The 23,470-nt window shown below is 45.0% G+C and overlaps 1 long non-coding RNA gene across 1 annotated transcript in view; it reads left to right on the top strand.

The window, feature by feature from the left end:
* Positions 1–19,925, top strand: part of LOC144785086 (uncharacterized) — a 70,918-nt gene extending 50,993 nt beyond the window's left edge. The window contains exon 3 of the long non-coding RNA XR_013601756.1: positions 19,319–19,925. This is a non-coding gene — a long non-coding RNA (uncharacterized LOC144785086). The remainder of the gene's footprint in view (positions 1–19,318) is intronic.
* Positions 19,926–23,470: the final 3,545 nt, after the last annotated feature.

Genomic DNA, 23,470 nt, shown 5'->3' with positions numbered 1-23,470 from the left:
GTACATTTATGCTCCAAGTATTTTGTCGCACATGTTTTCTTTGCTGCCTGCCAACAAATTGTTTTCTCCTCCTACTCACCTGCTTCTTCCCTCGTAAGCATGAGCCTCTCAGGTAGGCCCGAACAACAAGACGGCGTACTTACTGGTGACCAACCAGCTTCTCGTAGGAAAACAAAACACAGTTATCAGTTGCTAAGCAACCACGCTGTCTACGTATTGAGTGACAGCGAGTACAGATTGCTAACCAGTTTGTAAGAGAATTGTTTATGTACAGCTGAGCAGTAGAGTTTAAATCTACTTCCTCAATGGCTAGACAGGTTGTTCAAAAACAAAATGAAAGACCAACGATTTTTTTTTTGGGTCAAAACTCTTTTTATGGAAAGGGTACAACATATATGGAGTCAGAGTTACATACAAATGTCCCACATTTCCATCCTTTATCTAAAAGAAGACACAGCTGCTTTTTCTGTGGAGACCCCACCTTTGTAGCCCAAGTCATAACTCCATATCTTCGTTTCACTAAAATTATTCTTTACATTTTCAGTTATAAAAACAAGATCCCAACTATCCCTCCCTCCCTCAAACTTCTTTCCCCCCCCTCCCCGACAAATCCGGTGGTGTTGTTTTCAAGTCCACTATCAGCCTGTGAGTGTAGCGTTAGCCTCGAGAGTCCATACAATAGTTCTGTCTTCCGGCCTTGTGTGATGCTACCCTAGCTTTCATAGCTTTAATTATATCGTCAGAGTTGGGCCCTTCCCTCAACTAGAACGGGAAGGAAGAGATGCATATCCCTCATCTTAGGTGGGCACACTGCCAACGGAATTCCCTTTGTAAGGTAACACTAGAGGACCCCATTTGTATTCAAAATTCTTATATTTGTCTGTAAAAATGTCAGCTAGCCTTTCCATAGTGAGAATTTTCCATAGTCATCTCATGTGTACCATTGTGCCAGCACTGGTGCTTCTTTTTTCCGCCTGGCCGCAGCAATTGCCTTCTTTGCAGCCCCAAGACCAGCCCTTATATTTACCCTATCTGCCTTTCTTTGGTGATTCAATAGTGGATCGCTAAGCCCCAGGAGGACTGCATCTACAGAAACCGGGAGAGGATACCCAAGCATGTCTCATCTGTGCCAGGATCTCCTCCAGGAACGATTGAATCGTAGGGCAATCCCACCATATGTGGCGAAAGTCTCCCAGTAATCCACAGCGCCTCCAGCACAAATCTGAGGTCTCTGGGGAAATCTTTTTAAGTTTGGTTGGGTAGAGATACCAGTTGAGGAGCGTTTTGCAGTGTGCTTCTCTGAGATCTAATGAGTGGTTACTCTTCGCTATATCGAACCAAAGATATTTCCATTCCTTGTCCAGTATGTCCCTCCCTACTATGCCCGCCCAAAATGCCACGTATCAGGGTTGTGGTGCAGAAAGCGTGGATAACAAAAGCCCATACAGGAACAAAATCACCCCTTTCATTAAAACCCACCTTTCTTACGAAAGACTCCACTGGTATGTGGTCTCGTGTAGCTGCTTCCCTTATATCTGGGTGGAGAACCCAATGTTTAAGTTCGAGGTAGTGGAAGTGTTCATTGGGTGTTAATTTGAAGTCTCTCTGACAGTGTTCAAACGTTAATATGTCATAATTATGAAAGAGATCTTTCCGCATCATACACCCTCCCTCTTCCAGGCATCAAACGTCCCTTCCTGCAGCACCGGGGGAAACTCCAGATTAAAATGGATTAGTGTGTATGGGGAGGGGAACGTCGACCATTCCTGCTTCTTAGTTACCTTAACCCAAACCCGGAGTGTTGTCCTCGTGGGTGTGCCTAGATAGTCGTTCGGTTGCCTGTCCTTTTTTGGCTTCCAAATCACATCCCAAGTTGTCCTTCCCACAATAGCCCTGTCCATGTGCAACCAGTGTTTCTCTAATTCCCTTATGAACCATTCCGCTATCACCTGTAGCTGCGCCGCTTTGTAGTAGAGGTCAATGTTTGGGTGTGCCATTCCTCCCTCGGCATTCTAAGAGTATGAAATGGAAGACGCGCCCTGCCAGTTTGCCATGTATATTGTGTGATAAGTGAGCGCAATCTGAGGAGAAAGTCCCGCTCAAGGTCAATTGGCAGGGCCTGAAGTAAATATAAAAATGTTGGCAGCACAGTCATTTTTTATAGTGTGCTGCTGCCCCAGCCAGAAGATATATAAAGGTTGAGCTCTTGTTGTGTCTGGTGTAGGAGGGGAGGCTAATTACCTTTGAAGAGTCCATCTAATTGTCGATTGATATGGATTCCCAAATATGGAGCCCCAAATCCAAATCTTTTCATCGCCTGAAACATAAAGGACCAGTCCACCCTGTTGAAAGCTTTTTCTGCGTCTAGCCCCACCACTATCGCGGGTATTTTGTATTTGGATACTTTATCTATCAGATGGAGGGTTTGGCAGATGTTCTCATGGGTCTGACTTCCCTTTATGAAGCCTGATTGATCTGGGTGTATAAGGTCGGGCATCAGATTTTCTAACCTGGCTGCTAGTATCGCCGAGTACAACTTTGCGTCTAGGTTTAACAGGGCGATTGGCCTATGAGAGGCCCAGAGATAAGGGTCCTTCCCTGCTTTCGGGATCACTGTTATCCTGGATTCGGCCATAGAATCTGTCACCTTTATCCTTTCTGCAATGGAATTAAAAAGAGTAGTCAGCTGGGAATGAGCTCTGGGGCATATGTTCTGTAGAATTGTGCTGAAAGACCATCCGGTCCCGGGGATTCGTTGGGTTTGAGCGCTGTTATAGTTTTTCCTACCTCCTCTTCGGAGATGGGGCATCCAATTGCTCTCTCCCTTTCATGGAGACCCTAGGGAGTGATACTGACTCTAGGTAATTTGCTTGGGCTGGCGAATCGGAGTTCTCTGCTTGATAGAAAGCACTATAAAAGTACCCAAATATATCTGCTTTGCCCTTATCTGAACTTTCCCCGATTCCCCCCCTCGTCTTTAATTACCCCCCCCCCCAGTATTCCTTCTCTCTTTTCTCACGAAGTTGTCTCGCCAGGTGGGTTCCCACTTTATTTCCCTGGGCATAGGATAACTGACGTAATCTTAGCAGGGTATACTCCGCCCTGTTCATGTAAATCGCGATGATTTTCTCTTTGAGGGCACTAAGCTGGCGTTTTTGTGCTCTTTTTTTACTGTCTCGAGCTCGGGTTCTAGTGCTTTGCTTTCTTTAGCTCTTTGCTTATTTAGCTTGCCGTTCAATTCGATACATTTGCCCCTCAACACTTCCTTAAAGGCGTCCCAATTGTTTGTGGGGGAGGTAGCTGTTGGTTTGTTCAATTGAAACTATTCTTTGATTGCAACTCTTAGCTCATCTCTTAGCAGTCTATCCCTCGTCAATGAGACAGGAAAGAACCATCGCGGCAGGCCCGATGGGGGATGCTTCCTGGACAAACAAACAGAGACGAGGCAATGGTCTGAAACAGTAATAGGGTGGATCTTTGCCGCTTGAAGCGACCCCTGGAGACATTTGGTGTACATGCGAAAAGAAAGTATAATTTCTTGTGGTTGGATATATTGTCCTCCACGCATCGTTCAGGCCCATTGCGTGGAAGGTGTGTTTCAGTCCTTTAGGGAAGTTTCCCGTGGGTACCCTGTGGGAGTGTGTGCTGTCCTCTGTCGCTTGCCATGTCATATTAAAGTCCCCCATAAGGATTACTTGGCCTTCTGCAAACCCTCCCAGCATATTCAACATGGAGGTCCCGAACGCTAGTTGGCCCGTGTTGGGTGCATAGGCTGAAACAAATGTGCCTATCCTCCCCTTCAGTTTACATTTTACCATAATCACTCTCCCCTCCTTCGCTTTTACACCTTCTGTCTGGAATTTGGTCATGTTGTGGAAGAGAAGAGATACCCTTTTTTTGGACTTCCGAAAATGTATACACACCCTTGTGAGAAACCCCAAGCTGCATCTTCAAACCGGTTACTGGTGCCCATTAGTTTCTCTTTGAATTCATATATAATCGGTAGAATATCTTGCTTTTGCCACCTGGTGTTTATGGTTTAATGTCTGAAACAACATGCAGTAGAAACCATCTAGAATCAGTCGACTGGAATTTGCATCAGAGCAGAAAGAAGAGTCTAGGACTGCAGGTGGTAGTCATTGAAGTCGGAACAAACCTGCCTGTCCTTGTTTTCATTCCTAGGGGAAGTTCAGATGCATAGAATGTCACCTGTATTCTATTGCTCCTCTTTGTTTTTTTGGACGGTGAGTTGCACATGTCATGATTAAATGAAAACCCAAACTGAAACCAACATAGATCGTTAGCCACCAATGCAAAAACAAGCATCGGCAAAGTCTGTGCGTTTGACGTTTATATTGGGCTTTACCAAGTACTCAAACATCTCTTGTTTGAGTTTTGCGTAGCGAGTGCAGACAAAAGTAAAATGAATGCAACAGAAACAAATGGTTACTTTCTGTACTGTAGAATGAATTTTTCAGACCCTCTTGTCATCGCTGTAATTTCCTGAGCTGCTGGACAGCTCGTCAACTGACTTTTGCTGCAAAATAGTCCTTCGTGCATTTAACTAGAGGTGAAAAAAAGAGAGCCCTAAATAGTTCTAAATAGTGAGACTAAATACTCCAATATGAGTATTGACAATGTTTTGGTCAAACAGCTGAAGGACCCAGAGCAAAAGAAGCCAATGCCTTAAGAATACTGACACAAACTTTCTTAAAATAGTCATATTATGTTTGTCATGAATGCTGCAAGCATCATGTATGCCAGACCTAACAAGCAGTGAGAAAAACCCGAGGTGTATATATGTTTGATTGTATAGATGTTTGGTTGTTAATGAAAGTGCTCCTTCATTGACTGGAGATATTGTGTGTAGTTGAGTGGATCAATGAGTTGGTGAATGCGAGGAGCCAAAGTGAATCGATAGATGAGTGAGTGCATGCATGAATGAGTGAAAGAATAGATGAATGAGTAATTGGTGCATGAAGGGGCGAATGACTGGAAGAATAAGTGAGTGCAGGAATAGGGAAGTGAATACATGCTGAGATGGCTAGATGAATGACTGAGTGTCTGCATTTATGAATGAGTAGATGAATGAGTGGGTGCATAGGTGGCTGAGGGTAGGGTCAGGGGCCAGCCACGGTCCAATTTGTAGCAGGAAGCTGCTGTCTCTGCCCATCATTTCTTCTCATTCACTCATCTAACCATTTATCCATGCAGTTATTCACCCATTGATTCACCAATGCGTGGTAGAGAAAAGTGTATATTCTACCGTATTAATGTATTTGCATACCACTTATTACCCTTGTGGGATGCTGAAGCTCTTGTCAATGTGGGTAGCATGGCACATCATGTGTGGTTGGAAGTATGCATATGAGAAACAGGGGGAGAAGGAGGAAAAATTAGACTAGGTCGGCCTCCTTGAGTTCAGTACAAAAAGTGTGGATCCCACCTCTAGGATGCTTGGACCTAGCTCAGCTTTTGGTGAATGATTGCATTGAATCAGTGTACCAATCAAGAAAGAAAAATTTCTTTCTAGTGTCCCCTCACTCACCGGGGTTTCCCCACGGTGACATGCTTCATCATTGGGGCCATCCCAGTTCTCTACGAAAAGGGGCGTGCTGCGACTCACGAACTACGCAGGAGCACTTGAGTGTGAATGACTATGTGTGGTGCAGAAAAAGTGGTGGAGTGGGTGTGTGTGAGTATTAAAAATACCGTGCTTAGTGGGCCTAACTGTTTTATTGAGCTCCTATGCAGGTATATTAAAAATGGGGTTAATGTCACTGTAGGGCAACCTGTAATGTGATTGACTCAGTGAACGATATGGTCGACATGTTTCATGCTACCCCTAGCATTTCTTCGGGACCATACAGGGACCAGCCCTGTATATGCCACTCCTAAATCCCAACTGTGGGAACAGTGAATTTACAACAATAAAAATATTAGCATGCATTCATAATGGAAATACATACGTTCCTCTTAAATAGAAGGTGTTATTAAAATGAAAAATGACACTTCATGGTCTCGCTGGGGGGTCAATTTCACTTATGGGACACACTGTTCCTAGCTTGTGAAATCGTACGTATGCACCTACTCGATACCTCCCCTTGACCGCATCTTGGAAGTATGCAGTCTTTGTTTTGAACCAATGTGAAGGGTGTTTTCATGTAATCACACTGAGGGTTAGTCATTGTGTTATGGGACGCAGAGCTTATTGGTGTGATGGAAGACTGTGTGTAAGAGATAGACACGATGTGTGTTCTTACCTTATGTGGACTTTACACATAATGTGTAAATATAATGCCAGTAAAGAGGGAAAAACGTGAGATCTTACAACACTTAAGACAACAATTTGCTGAAAGAGACTGTACTACTGCCCCTCTCAAAATGTATTGCACTGATCGCACAGAGCTCTGTGGGACAGCTAATGTTTCTAACCATCCCTAAAATGCCTCAGATTAGACACTATTTTCCCAGTGCAACCCAATAATAGATACAGGGTAAGGAAATCCAACTTTTGTAAATTACAAAAGAGGAAAAGAAGGAAACCGAGAATTACAAATAATTCAGACCATCTGTTCAAAAGAAACCCTGTAGAAGTAAACAAACTAAAATGCAAACATACATTAAAAAATAAATTGCAAAATACTTTTGTTTTAAGGCTAGAAAAAGAGGAAATTCGATTGTATTGCAATATCACTCTTCGCCAGTCAGTGCCCCACCTGTGCGCACTCACCCCCTGGAGTTGACTCATTCGTACCGAGCGGCTCAACTATTGGCTCCTGCCCCATAGTGGCCGCCAGCTCAAGAGATTCCAGCCTTAAAAATGTCAGTATATCATGTAAGGCCCTCTCCTAGCTTTTCACTTCATTATAATCCAGGAGCAATACTTGCCCTTCTCACCTCATCGGCAGCTTAGTATGTCAATATTCATGAGTGACTGAAGCTTCCGAAGTACTTCAGAGCCAGAAAGCACATCAGTCGGCTTTGCGAATGTGCCTAATAAGAATGTCCTCCCACCACAACCTAATTCATCCACACCTAGGGGTCGATTATGATGGCGGACGGACCTGCGTCCGTCCACAACCCCGAGGTGGAGGGACCGTCCGCAAGGGCAGCGGCGGTCCCTCTGTTGGAATTAGGATGTGACGGCCACCCTGGCGATCACATCCCGTATATTTAACATTGCAGCGGGTGCTGCTTTAAGCAGCACCCGCTGCAAAGTTAAAAATGCATGCTGTGCATTTGCATGCACAAAGCGGCAGGCACCGCGCGGTGCCTGCCGCATTGTGCATGCAACTGCAGGGGGGTACCATGGGTACCCCACATGTGCACCCCCCACCACCCCCTTCACCCTGGGGGCCCACAACGGGCCCCCAATGCAAGGACCATATGCCTTTTCGTGGCGGCATTGCCGCCACGGAAATGCATATCCCCCACCACATCCTAATATGACTGGCGGTGTCTGATAGACACCGCCACCATATTAGAGCTTTTCCGCCGCGGTCGCAAGGCGACTGCGGTGGAAATGCGGCGGACGGTCTTCCCGTCTGCCACGGTCCCCCCACCATTGTAATATGGCGGGGGAGAAATAGGTGGCGGACGGGCAAGGATGGCGGACGGATCGCCACCGCCTGCGGTGGCGATCCGTCCGCCATCCTAATTGACCCCCTAATCTGTACCAACGTGTTCACTCATAAAAAGTTTCATAACTAGTTTTCAAAGGTCAACCAAAAATCTAGTTCCTTTCTTAATGCAAACAACATTCTTTTTTTTCATGGTATCGTGTCAACCCTATCGACTACTTCAGAGGAAACCAAAATAGCACTTTTCTCTATTTCTTGTCTGAATAGAGAAGACAGAAGAGTACTTGCATCATGCCTAAACGGCCTTAAAGCTGGACAGATCAAAGACGTGAAAATCATCCACATTATTGCGCTCACGCTTCTGGCATAGGACTGCTGATTTAAGACCAAATTTCTAAATTTTCTTTGGAGTTCAATAAAACCTATTGAGGGTAAAAAAATGGTTTCTTATAAGTGTAGTTGATTAAACTTGGAATACAAGATAATCATTGATACTTGCCATAAGGCACTGGCCCATGGAGCAGCATTGGCAAGTATTTGAACCATGGCTGCTCCATTGGGAGTTGGAGGGGGCGGTGAGGGTATTCTCATTTCTGCTGCTTTGAACGACCACTATACCATTTATTGACCTCTTTTGGCGTAAGGATTATGTTATGCAATTCTGTTTTCATTTCTCACGGACTATATCCCTCTGGAATATGCCTTGTTGAGATCGAAGAGGCCAGCTGTGAGGACTTAAACCCACACAGGGATCCCTCAGTTAGAGTACTTAGAGTCCCATGACTTGATTTTTTTCGGGTCTAAAAAGTAACCACAAAGACATATCTCAGCTGCTGCAAGTGGGGGATTAAGGGCATCATTCAGAAATTCTGATGCTACTACAGGCTCCCAAGTTTTAGCCAGCTTGAAGTAATATGAAATTCCTAACACTTTTCAAACATTGGATCGATGTTTGGCTGATGTATGTAATATATATATATATATAGTCTGACTTCATTTAAAGAGTTTAGGACGACACAACTTGTACAAAAAATGTACCCTTCAATGGTCCTTTAGCATAGCTGTAAAAAGTGGGCTTAATATATTCCCTCTAGGGTAGCCTATCAACCATCTTAGATTCCTAAGCTGAAAAGCTCAACAATAGTACTGAGCACCTGAGAGGAACAAACCAACTTTCCTAATTGATTGCCTCAGCGTTTTGCACAAGAATGTGACCTCTTTGAAGCCCCAGACAGAGTTACTCAATTTGCCCTTGAGTGATCCTTATTGCTGAAGGCCATAGGTATAGATTCAAGAATGTGTATTTTGGCAATATAGACATCATCTGCAAATACACTTATAGTTAAAGTGAGGTTTTAAGTGTTCTAAGTAGTCTATTGATTTTGTTTAACCTTTTTTCTCTGGAACAGATCATGAAACATCATAATCTCCAATTATCTATCTTCAGATCACATTTCTGCTGACTCATACTCCACATTCCAAACCATGATATCGGATTTGTGTTTGTTAACCAAATGGCCATATACAAAGCCAAATTCCTGAACTATTTTTTCCTCTCTTGGAATTGTATTGTGTGGATCTTTTGTGTAAATCACCTACTCATCTGTATAAAGAGGTATCTTATAACTAATGCCTCTATATTGAAAAGAGATAACTCCTGTATACTGCCTTACTAGCTCTTGCAGACTTTTGATAAACAAGTAAAATATCAAAGAAATGACACCTTTGCCTAGCCTAGTTTTCTATTAGATATCTGTTAAAATGTAATTCACCAAAATTGTAAGTGCTGTCAAAAGTTGAACCTTTAAAGGACCTGCCCGAGGTAAATCCAATTATCTCTATTAAAGGCTTTTGCAACATCCAAATTATAGCTTGCAAGAGACAGTTAGACAGTCAAACCCACTGTTAAGTATGTTCAGTCATTAAGATGTTGTCTCTGGATAAACCCTTTTGAGTCTTCGCTTATAGTACTTCCAACCTCCTTAGATAATCTCTTTGCCAATATAGCAGAGAAGGTTTTCTAATGGCAAATAAGCAAAGAAATAGGCCTGTAGGATTCACAACTTCTAGAATCCTTGTCGGGTTTCAGAATTAATGAAATGACAGGAGGAGGAATGCTTTCAGCATCAAACTGTATACCCTTAACGAGGTCTAAACATATGTATATATTTTTATGTATATATATGTATATATATATATATATATATATATGTGTATATATATATATATTTATAGAGTTTTATACCCAAACTAGACCCGAAGATGTCAGGTATTAGGGCGCTTTTCCCTGAGCACCAGTTTCGTTACAGATGGACACATTCATTTTTGTTAGGCACGGGGAGATTAAGTGATTTGCCCATAAACACAGGATGTTGAGCGTCATGTCTAGACTCTTACCCAGTTCCCCAGCTTCGAGGGCGTCTGCTCTAACCGTAAGGCTACATCATCTACCCAATATTGAGAGAATCATCTTGGAGATAGATTTATACATTTCGGTCACTGGACCTGAAGCTTTTTCCCTGCATAAGTTGTGAAATAGCTTCCTGGATTTTCTCTAAAAGAATGGGTCAGTTTCAGTGGCCTAACGAAACATGAGGGCCCCCCCTCTGCAGGGTACGTGGAGGGGCCCCCTCCAGACTCAGTCTGGAGCTCTCCGGCCGAAGTGCAGTCCTGAGGGGGGGCCCCTGGAGCTTGGGCTGTGGAGGCCTGTGTTTCGCCCCTGGAAACGTCCACAAACACATTCCAACAGTAAAATGTGTGTCCTCTGTGTGGTGCCCTAGAATCAGTGTGCAGCCCTCGCTTGTGACCCTTCTACGAATCGCTGTTCACAGACTGCACGCGGTTTCCGCTGGGTCCATTGCAGCACGTCGGTTTATAAACACGATATATCAGTGAAAGTAAAGCAGGACTTCCTACTGGTTTAACTTAAATATCAACTGAAACACACAATACCATTAGACACCAGTAAAAATATAATGGCATTAAAAAATAATTTGAAGCTCCAAATTGAATTTCCTTCTAGGTATAAAAATACTACTGTTTCTTATGACGTTACATACTTCATTTATTTAGCTCAAACACATAGTAATTGGTTAACTTGAGATATGTACTACACCAAGGAGCTTTAGGGGATTACAGGTCCCCCTCTCTGAATATTCGCAACAACACAGGACCTGTTCCTTATGGTGCTATAATTGTGCCTAGTCGAACCCTCCTATATTCCTTTCAGGATTGGGCAATAGCCTGCATTTCAGGCTAATTAATTTTTTCTGGACCAGGTTCACCGCTTTCAAAGTATTCATTAAAAATTCAAGAAAGAGAGTGCACTGTTTATCCTTATACCTCTATAGATCTCTATATATAATGAATACTTTGAAAGCGGTGAACCTGGTCCAGAAAAAATTAATTAGCCTGAAATGCAGGCTATTGCCCAATCCTGAAAGGAATATAGGAGGGTTCGACTAGGCACAATTATAGCACCATAAGGAACAGGTAACTTGAGATATGCCCAGGGGTGTGGCTTCAGTAGGTACTGTACATGGCTTTAAGTGGGCCGGGTCTTGCCAGTGCTCGGCACCGGCAGTTCTCAGGGCCGGACTGGGAACCAAAACCGGCCCTGGCAAAGTGCTCGGCGGGGGGGAGAAGGGTTGGGGGTGCCGCCGAGCTCTTTGTCGGGCCGGTTTTCGGCCGATTTTGTTACAGGGCCGATTTGCTGCAAAAACGGCCCTGTAACAAAACCGGCCCCCACCCTTGCGGCGCACCGGGGGATTGCCCGGTGCCTGCGATGGCCAGTCCGGGCCTGGCAGTTCTAAAAAGCAGGTGCTGGGGCGGGTCCCTATCGAACTCACCATTTTTACTCTCACCTTCAGGTTGGAAAAAAAATCTTAACTCTGCAGCAACCCCACCCTTCACTGCCTTTGATGTAACTTCAAAGCGACTAGTTAAACTTCTTTAACAGACTTGTCATATCAGAACTGAGGCATTTTCATATTGTATACAACAAAGCCATAGTTGTTGCAGAATTATCTCATGCAACTAACAACCATTGGCAAAGCCAATAGTGCTGACTTGGTGTGGGTGAAATTTTACTTGTTATATTATATATTTCTGATGTAATGACAGAAGCAGCAAAATACCAGTGGGGCGGAACACTATGCTAAACAATTTTTTTTAGCTTACGTGTTTTTAAGTCCTGCTCTTAATTTCATTAGCCACACCCCTCTGATATCCCCCCTTCCGTTTTTTCATCCCACTTACAGCGGCAATGGACCCAGAAGTGTTGTGGGCATTCTACACCCAAGTTACGGCAGTGCTTTAGTACCGGCTGCGGCTTGGGAGCCCGTTGCCTTTCCTTGTATGTAGACCCATAGCGTCGCTAGATTTGCCTCATCAATAGGTGCGGAGAGTAGGTGTTAATCTTTTTATTTTTTGCAGTTATATATAGCGCAAACTCGACTCCAATGTATTGGAGCGCTTTACCTGAGCACCAGTTACATTACACAAGGACACGGTCATTTTTGGTAGGCATGGGGAGATTAAGTGATTTGCCCACGTTTTTGAGCCGACGCCGAGACTCGAACGCGGCCCCCCAACTCCAAAGTCGGCAAATCTGGCTGTTACGCCATATTCTCTCAATTATTTCCCAACTCACTGGCTCTAGGACTCGTCGACGTCCATAGCTGTGGCTGTCTGGGTACAATATAATACACAGGTCTCAACAATGAATGTATTAGCCCACTACGCTGTCTACAAAATACCCTGGTCAATTCACACTTAAGCCCTTACACTACAATCAGGAATAGATACAGTGTTCCATTAACGCTAACGCAAAGTTAACCACAAACTGACTAGAGTTGAACTGCCAACATATCACGATTAGATGATGAAAAAACCTGCATATATTTAACCTGCTGGAACTGAACAATTGCTTTCAGAGAACAAGGAAGTGCTACATCGCATAGCTGACCACAAATCAACTGATATTTACAACAAGGGGTGGTGATGGACAGAGTCTCTGAATTAAGCAGAATACTCTCACCCAGTCAAGAGACCAGGTCTAGATCCAACACCGTTTTTTAGCTCATTGCACCATCCCAGTTTCTGCCATTTCAGGCGTCGTCGGCCCGGCTTGCTTGAATCCTGATGGAGCAGTGAGCAAGGGACTCATGTCTGAGTATACCCTTCCACGCTTATGGTGGACAAAATGATTCAGAAAAGGGGGTGGTGATGAACAGAGTGTCTGAATTAAGCAGACCACTCTTACCCAGTCCAAAGATCAGGGCTTGATCCATCACCGTTATTTAGCTCACTGCCCCATCCCAGTTTCAGAACCTGGCTGTATGCAAATTAGTCTGTCCCTGGCCCAGTGCATCATGGGAACAGGGCAGACCAGACTACAAAAGCCAATTCTTACACTGGGAAGGAAACAAGCTTCCGGGGACCGGTTTCTGGCATTTCAGCCGTCTTCGGCCCGGCTTGCTTGAATCCTGATGGTGCAATGAGCAAGGGACTCACATCTGAGAATACCCTTCCATGCTTAGGGTGGACAAAAATATTTACAACAAGGGGTGGTGATGGACAGAGTCTCTGAATTAAGCAGAATACTCTCACCCAGTCAAGAGATCAGGGCTAGATCCAACACCGTTTTTTAGCTCATTGCACCATCCCAGTTTCAGAACCTGGCTGTATGCAAATTAGTCTGTCCCTGGCCCAGTGCCTCATGGGAACAGGGCAGACCAGACTACAAAAGCTAATTCTTACACTGGGAAGGAAACAAGCTTCCTTTTCTGAATCATTTTGTCCACCATAAGCGTGGAAGGGTATACTCAGACATGAGTCCCTTGCTCACTGCTCCATCAGGATTCAAGCAAGCCGGGCCGACGACGCCTGAAATGGCAGAAACCGGTCCCCAGAAGCTTGTCTCCTTTCTGGTGAAGAATTGGCTTGGTAGTTTGGTCTGCCCTGTTCCCATGATGCACTGGGCCAGGGACATACTAATTTGCATATAGCCAGGTTCTGAGCTGGGATGGGGCAGTGAGCTAAATAACGGTGATGGATCAAGCCCTGATCTTTGGACTGGGTAAGAGTGGTCTGCTTAATTCAGACACTCTGTTCATCACCACCCCCTTTTCTGAATCATTTTGTCCACCATAAGCGTGGAAGGGTATACTCAGACATGAGTCCCTTGCTCACTGCTCCATCAGGATTCAAGCAAGCCGGGCCGACGACGCCTGAAATGGCAGAAACCGGTCCCTGGAAGCTTGTCTCCTTTCTGGTGAAGAATTGGCTTGGTAGTTTGGTCTGCCCTGTTCCCATGATGCACTGGGCCAGGGACATACTAATTTGCATATAGCCAGGTTCTGAGCTGGGATGGGGCAGTGAGCTAAATAACGGTGATGGATCAAGCCCTGATCTTTGGACTGGGTAAGCGTGGTCTGCTTAATTCAGACACTCTGTTCATCACCACCCCCTTATCTGAATCACAAATCAACTGAGGCAACAAGGTACAATGAAGCACTGAAACACATGACTGATCCCAAACGGACGACAACTGAAAAATGATTGATATAGTGCAACTACAATATGCTAAAATGTGTAGGCACCCGCTAAACACCAAGAACCGAAAAAACAATATAGAACAATAATGACATGCCAAAACATATGGCTGATCAGAAACCGACTATGCATGCAAAAATGGACAATTCCACACACAAACTATAGCCAATCACAAACTAATGTCCTCGCATAGCTAGAACAGTGTAAAAAATTGCACCTTCTATTCTTCCACAGGGAATGTTTATCGTCATGACACTGGTTTTCTTGAATTACTGACCTAGCATACAAAGGTCAAACGGCTTTGAAATGTCAGGCCAAACTGCAGAGCCTATCAGGTTCACAGCACAGAGGACTGGTTGAAAGGGAGAAGTCGAGGAGGCTCTCAGAAAAAAGTTCAGTAGCAAAAACGTAAATTCTGTAGTTCAGCAAATTCCGGGCACCTTCCATATTTCAAATCCTGCCCGACGTATAGGCAGACATATAAATACATCCGTGGCCCTTCACTGGGTTCACCAAAGTGAATTGGTGCGAGCCGTACTAGAAGTGCAGTGCTGAGGGGGCCCCTGGAGCTTCCCTCCCCTCCCCCCATCCCGCACCGTACGCCCCTGGTCAGTTTAAACCAACCTGCTGCTCTGTTGTGAGTGCCTGCAACAGTAATACAGATAGCCAGTTTTTAGATGTATTTTATCACAATTCAGGAGACTCAATTTCATGAAATTCTTACCTGTAAGAAGTGTGCACCCGAAGACAACCAGAGTGGTAGATTGTGTCATTTTGATGGGAATTCAGTTATCTTTGAGCTGCACAGTTGCTATGTGGGCTCGTCATACCTTAATTTAACAGGAATGATTGAAAACCTCGCACCAATGCAGTTCTCTTGAACAAAGCAACTACTAAAATATCATGATTGACGAAATTGAAGAGTCCGGAAAAAATCCTTTCTCTCTTTTTTAGCATTTATGCTGTTGTAACTTTGTGTTGCCTCTCTTTGCTTTTCTATTTGTATTATTATTATTTTTTTTTATTTCAACAGTTTTTATTAGCAAATTTTCATATGTACATACAGTACAGTGGTAGCGTTGCCTCGCGGGCTCCGTAGGGGTTACAACGGGCTAGGCGGGCTACATGGTGGGCGTATATCACTCGATCGATTGTATATGCATGCTGTTGAGTCTTGTTGTACCCTTGTACCAGGAAATAAAGAGATGAAGAGAAGAGGGTGAAAGGAAAAGTAAGAGGTGGAGATAGAGACAGGTTGTCGCTCGGTTATGCTGTGCCAAACACAGGTCGTCGACGGTGAAATGACCATCTGTTGACAGGTCTATAGGCAGTGGACCTTGGAGGTGGGCAACAAAGAAATCTGTGCCTTATAAAATCAGAGTGTATAATAGGTTAGTGCAGCGTTAATTATCCCTTGCTGCCTGTCTCTCTCTTTCTATGATTGAAAACCTGGTAGCCTGTGCCTTAGAATGTCTTATTAGTGCCAGGGGCGGCCTTAGGCATGTGCAAGCTGTGTACCTGCACAGGGCCACCAAACCCCAGGGGCCTCCACGCCAATATATATCCTTAATATAATAATCCTCTGAGGATGGATACATATTTGCGTGGCGGCCCCTGGCAGGGATTTGGCGGCCTCCGGCTCTGTTCCACTTCTTAACATCCTGACCCCCCCTCCTGAGCTCCGGGGGGGCTCCGCCCAGCTCGGACCCCCTCTTCCGGGGCCCCCTACCTACGCTCCCTGCCCAGGGCCACCATGAGCCTAGAGCCAGCCCTGTTAGGGCACACTGCCTGGATGGATTTTTCTGGAACCAGTGGTGCACACCCCTTGCCAAGAATCGGCACAAACCATTTTTTCATTTGCCAAAATTGATTTTTTTAAAGCACAATTTAACCAATTAACTCGAAGCAGAAAGGAGAGACAAACCGGCTTTGACACAGTTAACAATGGAAGACAGACCGAGATGACAGAGGGTTTCATATTTAGCCTCTTTGGAGACAAAATCAAATATGATGCAGAGCAAAGATTGGTATCGATGCCTAATCAATTACCTCTTTGGAAAGATGACGTCACTAACAATGAAGTGCCATCTGCATGCCAGTTCTATCTGTTGCCTCCTTGTTGTACTCATACACACGTTATGTGGCAATCGGGTTCTTTTGCTTCTTTAACAGAAACATGTTACCCTGGATGCTCCATCTACGTCAAACTTTGTGAGGCAGATTCTCAACATCAGTTGTAACCTTGACCCGCATAGTACACCATCGGATGAGGGCAGATTTGCAATGTCTGGAAAGTCACAAAGACTCAGAGGTGCACCAGGAGACCTGTGATAGTCAAAGATGTCCAGACGTACAACTGGAACACGTTAGTGAATTAAATTTCCGCTTGAGAGAAAATGTACACATTTACTTTTTCAAAGGAGACTTTCTGCCGCACCACTGCAAACACACTAGCTAAACCCTTTCCCTTATGCCACTATGATTTTGGAAAAGGATTACTCTTGCATATCATAGGAGTAAATATCCAATCTTTTCCAAGTAGGAAGGGCTTAGAAATTGGTTTGACAATCCCCATAAATATGTAGGTTTGTGGGTGTGCACAAAGTTCAAGGTCATGCCTGCTCTCCAAGGCCCTCTTTCATGCATTTAAGTAAACCTTTTACAAGAGAAAACGCGTTGGTTAATTGCAGCAAAGGAAGACTGCTCTCTGTATCCCTGTAAAGCACTCCGATACCTGCAAGGGTCATGTTCGAGCCATATCAAAATAAATAAATAAATACAACTAATAAAATGTATTAGTTTATCAAATGAAGCATGGACCAAGAACATGGAACCCAGCAACCTGGAGCAAGCTACAAATGTACTTATTTTCATATTCTGTACTTCAGATTAAACGTATCTTGACATTTTAGCAGATGAAAAAAATTCAAGAAAATACTATGTACATCTTAGTTAATCCCTCCCATGCTCATGACGAGCTCAGCTCGTCATGAGCCACGGTTGCCGTGTGCTCATGACGAGCTGAGCTCGTTGTAACGGCTCCAACGCTCGCACTCGGAGCTAATTCCCCTGCTGTGCTGAGCGCTCCAAAGAAATGGGTGTGGCCGTGACGAGCTGAGCTCGTCATGAGCACACGTCCACCGTGGCTCATGACGAGCTGAGCTCGTCACGAGCACCGGGGCGCTGTGCGCGCCTCCCCACACAGCGGGGGAATTAACCCCACGGCCAAGGGGTTAACTGAGGAAATATATTGTAGAGTTAAGGTAGCAAAGGCTGGTACATATTGGTTGGTTACATTTAGGACCTTTTGACTGAGTGGGGTATCTGGACATTTTAAAGTTGAATTTATGGGTGAGGCACCCTGTGTGGTTGAACATGAACACCTGCAAACTTGTTTCCTACTTAGAGGGGAAAACATTATATGTGCAAGTTTAGGCATCACTTACAAAGCAGGAATTCTTATCCACAGTGTGGAGTTTTTGCAAGTGTAAATATTATAACCTTATAGCCCGCCGCAGCAGGCTATACCAGATATTAAAGGTCCCCTCCATTGTTAAAGGCCAGAGCCGAAGGGAGCAGGACTTTAATAGCCAGTATATCTCAGCTAAGAAGGGCTATAAGCTATTAGAAAATTCTGCCCTCTAGTGGCAGAATGTTCTAACAAATAAAACAAAGGCCTCATGGAGCCCGAGGGGGTTTAAATCCTCTCGGGCTATGAGAGGCCTTTGTGAAAACAACATTGGAATATTGCTTTGCGGGCCTTTACAGGCCCGTAGAAGCACTAAGCACTCCATTGTCTTCAATGGAGTGCTCCACATTCCAATGTTCTAATATAGCCTTATAGCCCACCGCTATACTCGCTATTAAATGCCCACTTCAGTGTTAAGGGCCCGAGCCGAAGGCGAGGGACTCTAACAAGGGAGCGGGACTTTAATAGCCAGTATAGCCCAGCTACGAAGGGCTGTAAGGCTATTACAACATTCTGCCACTAGAGGGCAGAATGTTCCAACAAATAAAACAAAGGCCTCGGAGTACGAAGGGTTTAAATTTCCTCGGGCTCCGAGAGGCGTTTGAAAACAACATTGGAATGTTGCTTTGCGGGCCTTTACCGGCCCGTAAAAGCATGGAGCACTCCATTGTCTTCAATGGAGCTCCCAACATTCCAATGTTCTAATAGCTACGAAGGGCTACAAGGGTATTAGAACATTCTGCCACTAGAGGGCAGAATGTTCTAACAAATAAAACAAAGGTCTCTCGGAGCCTGAGGGGGTTAAAATCCCCCCGGGCTCCGAGAGGCCTTTGTGAAAACAACATTGGAATGTTGCTTTGCCATCCTCTACCGTAGAAGCACAGAGCACTCCATTGTATTCAATGGAGTGCTCCACATTCCAATGTTCTAATATGCTTTGAACTACTCGAGGAAATCTACAACAGCTGTATGATATCTGGAGTACTCCTGGGATTTTATGTGTATCCCTAAGAATCAGAAATGTGCTCCAAACATGGGAGTAATCCTATTGGAGAAGCTTTCTTACTTTTTAATATGGGTATTTATGAATAGACTCACAGTAATTTCATGCACTATATACATATCATTGGATACATTGAGTTATGGTGTCTGATGTGCGTAATAACACAAACTGTGTGTTTTTAAATGTTTGCGGTCAATGAATTGATATTGAACTATTTCTGCATGAATCCTCTTTGGTACATGTTCAGCTGACAGAATTCAGATTCTGAGATCCATATTTGTCCTTGTGTCTACACATTTGTTACTATCCCATTGAACAGTCATCCTGTCAGGCATTGGTTAAGAGCTTCCACCGATCACCTGACTTGCAGCACACCACCACTCTTCTTTCTACTTTAAGACTACCTGCGGCCAGTAGGTAGCTATTTTATCATGTTGGCCTTCTTTTTCTAAAGTCCATTTATGCAACCCTTTGCCCTTGTGAGTGCATGCATCTGGGTATTTTGTACTAATATTAGCAAAGGTCCGTTGGCAGTGAGCGGTAGACTCCCTCTCAGTGGTAGAAATCAGTATACAGCAGACATGACAAGGCAAACAATCATAGGCTTCCACATCTTAAATAAACTGCTTATCCTCCGGTTTTGTTGTTAACTGTGTATTTAGATTTGTTGTCTTTAACAGAAACACGTTTTTTTAATCTATACCGTAGGATAATACTGAAGGATTCCACGATACGATGGTTGATGAGATTCTGAAAAGAGAGGGCCAGAAGGTACGCCGTGTCCAGCCAGTCCAGCATGCTAGCGATAACAACAATGCATTCCGCAAAGAGGAGCTGTAATGTGAAGGCTGCGGCAGTCGACCAGGTCCTTGTGTAAGGAAGAAAAACAGAAAGATTATGGACCAGCCCGGCAGCTGACCGCGTACGGCTTCGTGCCCATGTCTTTAAAATAAACAATCTATACTAAATATGAAGAGTGACAACTGGAAACAAAATCACAGCAGCCATTGTAAAGTCAGGCAACCTTTATAAGGTGTGAAAAAATTATGCCACAAGTAAAGACAGCTTTGCTGCATACTGAAGTCACAATAAAACAGACAACAACAAACTTGATAGTCTCTCTTCATTCTACTCCCCTACCATGGCCACAAAACCTTTTAAGGAGCTTTCAATGCAATTTAATTATAAGTTTCACAGAGTTCTTTGAATTTCTTTTTATGATTAACTGTGTTCTGCTCTGCCATACAATCTATACTCGGATTAGGATACAATCATAAAAGTCTTTCATTGTACTCAATACAACTCTGATCTTTAATTATCTTTTGTTTGTTCCTAATTAGTTTTTTTTAAATCGCTAGTGCTTATTCTGCGATATCTTAAATTTGAATGCCTGTCCCAGTCTTCTACATCTGGTAGCATTATGTTATGCAGCACCTCACTTCTCTTATGAAGTAAGCAAGTTTAGGATTTCGCATATGGGAGGTCTCTCTCTGAATAATTATTTGTTTTGGTAGCTTGACATCAAAGATTCTGTCTTGCATTTTATCGCTGTATGGCTAATCCAAAGGAGAGTTTGCCACCAAGGGGTAATAAGCGTAAAGCAACAGGACTGCTGCTGTGGGGTCTCTGAAGCTCCCAAAGCTAACTCCGAACAAAATTAAATCAAAGGAGCTCTGGGTGGCCCACGGATCCTGAGAAAACACCTATTTATAGACAAGCTTTGTGCCTTGATTTAATTGGTTGTGAGGCCTGGTTGTTAAGGGAGGTGGGTGAGTAGAGCAGGTTTGATAGGCTGATGGGGGTGAATAAGATGACAGACTATGGCTGTGGTTTGATTGACACGTTGTCTGTGCCCATGCTGTCTTTGATGAATAGGTACAAGTGTAACCAGCTAAATTGAGTCAGACAGTGCTACTACTCAAGTGAAGCAGTAGGCTTGACCGCTTTCAGGAAAGCATCAAGCTGTTGATTCTGGTCTATCAACATATTGAAATGAACCAAACCAAAAATGTGCTTGTCTGTTGTCTGAAGGTGCAAAGTCAGTTTGAGGAATGCCTTGAAGAACAAAGAGATATTGCCATAGGGGTGGCGGATCACTGCAGTAACAAAGGTGCCGTTAAGGTTGATAGTGCTACAGGCAACTACACTCTATTTATTTTTATTTTTTTTGGTTAAAAACTTTTATTGAGCAATCAAATAAGAAGTACAGAGATGGGCCTACAACCACACGGGCTGGCCGCTAATAGCAACGCACAACATATGAAGCAAACGATCACTGCCGTGGCCAGGCACGAATCATATATCAATTATTGCTCAAAGAATAAGACAGGACATAACAATTTTCTATATTAAACATGAAAAACAACAAACTCTAAACAAGGCTAATGCACAGTAACCAAGTCAGCCCAGAGGGAGGAGGGGAAAGCCACTAATCAGGAAGACAAAAACAAAGCAATGGGTCTCGGCAAGGCCGGGGGGGGGGGGGGGGGGGGGGACAGCGGGGAGGACAGGAAAATCCTAAAACAGCATGAAAAATTTCGGGAACGTCAGCCTAGGGAGACAGGGTAACATCGGAAGTGTCAACCAAGGGAGGGGTACAAATTTCTCCACGATACGCATTCCACTGACCCCAAACCTTCGTCCACGCCCTGGGTCTGCCCCTAGCCACATAGACGGTCTTCTCTCGGAACATGGACCAGTCCATGTTATCCTCCCACATCGAGACGTCGGGGGCCTGGATGCGCCCCAGAGTTGCGCAATGTCCCGTTTCGCGATCATATACCCCAAGGTCGCCCATCTGGTCTGGGCCACAGAATAGTCGGTGGGTTCCCACACGTTCAACAGGCATCGTCGGGCCTCAGGCCGCAGGGTAACACCAGTCACAACAGTCATCACCGCAAGCACATCACTCCAGTAGGCTGCTACCACCGGGCACTCCCAAAGAATATGCAGAAATGTAGCACTCATCCCACAACCACGCTTGCACAAGCCATCTGGGGAAAAACCCATTACAACCAGACGCGGACCAGTTACATATACCCGGTGGAGGATCTTAAGTTGAACCAAACGAAGACGGGCGGGGATGGCGACCTCTTTCGGAGAAGAGAGTGCCGATTGCCAATCCTCGTCATCCAAGTCCAATCCGTCACCGACCCACACTTCTCTAAGTCGGACCAATAAGTCAGCGCGATTATTTATCAGTTTTTTGTAAATAAGGGAGATAGTGCTATCGGGCAGGTGTCCATCCAGTATGCGATCCTCAAGGGGGGAGGACTCGGGCAGGGTCACATCAGGAGTCAGAACCGAGGCCAGGGCATGCCGGACTTGCAGATACCGAAAAAACTCTCTGTCACTCAAGTCATATTCTGCCTTAAGGGCCTGGAAAGACTTCACTCTACCCTTCACACAGACATCACCCACTTTACATATCCCAATCATATCCCAGCGGTCGAAGCCCTTAGTAGACCAGAGACACCCCAAACGTTCAGAAGCATAAAGCGGAGTCGCCATTGTCAGTCGATTCTCCCATCCCAAACTCACATTCGCGGCGCGCCACACATTGACTGCGATCCTGGACGGGCCCGTAAGATGGCGCCCGGCCGACCTGGAATAAAGCGCTCTATTAAAGTCCCCTCCCGGCAGCTGGAATCTATCCATCTCAAAGGCCGGATCCCGACCAGGGGAATACATCGCATGGTTGATGGCAGACAGCTGGGCAGACCAATAATATCTCTTGATGTCGGGGAGCGCCATGCCCCCGTCATACCAAGGGATGGTAAGTTTCGCAAGGGCAATACGTGGACGCCCATCCCAGATTAGTTGCCTTTGAAGACTCTCGATCTCCCGAAAATAGGTAGCGGGAACGTCGTCATAAGAATTTTGAAGCGCGTATAGGAACCGCGGCAAAGACATCATTTTAAAAAGGGCAGCCCTGCCCAGAGGAGACAAGGGTAGCTTACGCCAACGGGCAACACCCAGTCGCAATCTAAGAAGCGGGGGGAGGAGATTACGCTCGAACCGCAGTGAGGAGTCCAGCGTAATAAAGATCCCCAAATACTTGAAGCCAGACTGGACAACCTGGATAGGATATCTGTCCGGTAATGGGGGCAAAACACCCGAAAGAACATACACACAGGACTTAGCCCAATTAATAACTAGACCAGAGTTAGCACCAAACGAAGTAAGAACGTCAAATAAGACATTTAAAGATTTACGCGGGGAGGTAAGATACAAAAGAATGTCATCTGCGTAAAGCGAGACGCGGTCTTCAAAATCCGTTGACCAACGGATCCCTTTAAGTGAAGGTTCCCATCGAAGCCACGCAGCCAACGGTTCCAGGGCAAGCGCGAAAAGCAACGGAGACAAGGGGCATCCCTGACGGGTCCCCCTCCCAAGACAGAAGGGGACAGAAACCCGACCGTTTACCACTACCTGTGCCAAGGGTTCTGCGTATAACAACTTCACCCAACCAATAAACTCAGGTCCAAAACCAAATTTCTCAAGAGCTGCCCAAAGATAGGGCCACTCTATCGTGTCAAAGGCCATCGAGGCGTCTAGCGAAGCCAAAATGGCCGGCTCCGTCAGAAGCCCCGCCCTCGCAACAGCTCCGTGGAGACGACGTAGGTTAAGAGCCGTGTTGCGATGCGGGATAAATCCGGATTGATCCGGATGAACCAAGCCACTAATGACCGTCAAGAGACGGGTAGCCAGGAGCTTAGCCAGGACCTTGGGTTCAACATTCAACAGGGAAATGGGCCTATAAGACGAACAAAGGTCCCGCGGTTTACCGTCTTTGGGAATAACCACTATCGTAGCCAGACGCTGATCATATGGAAGAATACCCCGCTCCCGGGATTCCAA

The sequence above is a fragment of the Lissotriton helveticus genome, chromosome 10, assembly GCF_964261635.1.
Source record: "Lissotriton helveticus chromosome 10, aLisHel1.1, whole genome shotgun sequence".
NCBI lineage: Eukaryota > Metazoa > Chordata > Amphibia > Caudata > Salamandridae > Lissotriton > Lissotriton helveticus.
This window is presented reverse-complemented; position numbering and strand designations above follow the sequence as displayed.